A 203-nucleotide genomic window follows, 5' to 3' on the forward strand; every position below is an offset into this window, starting at 1 on the left:
TTTTTTCCCATAAATTATTATTTGTGTACAGTTTGTATTTGTTGTTTGAACAACAAAGATACATTCAGATAAAAATATTTAGAGGGTTATTTGTGAACAGTTTGAGCGAGTTATACGATGATTTTTGCTTTGCTTTACTCCGCTTTGGGCTAAAATTACACTTTCTATCTGATTATTTTCAATAAAAGTCTGTGGACAGAAAC

Source organism: Sinocyclocheilus anshuiensis, unplaced genomic scaffold (genome assembly GCF_001515605.1).
Source record: "Sinocyclocheilus anshuiensis isolate Anshui unplaced genomic scaffold, SAMN03320099.WGS_v1.1 scaffold601, whole genome shotgun sequence".
Lineage (NCBI taxonomy): Eukaryota > Metazoa > Chordata > Actinopteri > Cypriniformes > Cyprinidae > Sinocyclocheilus > Sinocyclocheilus anshuiensis.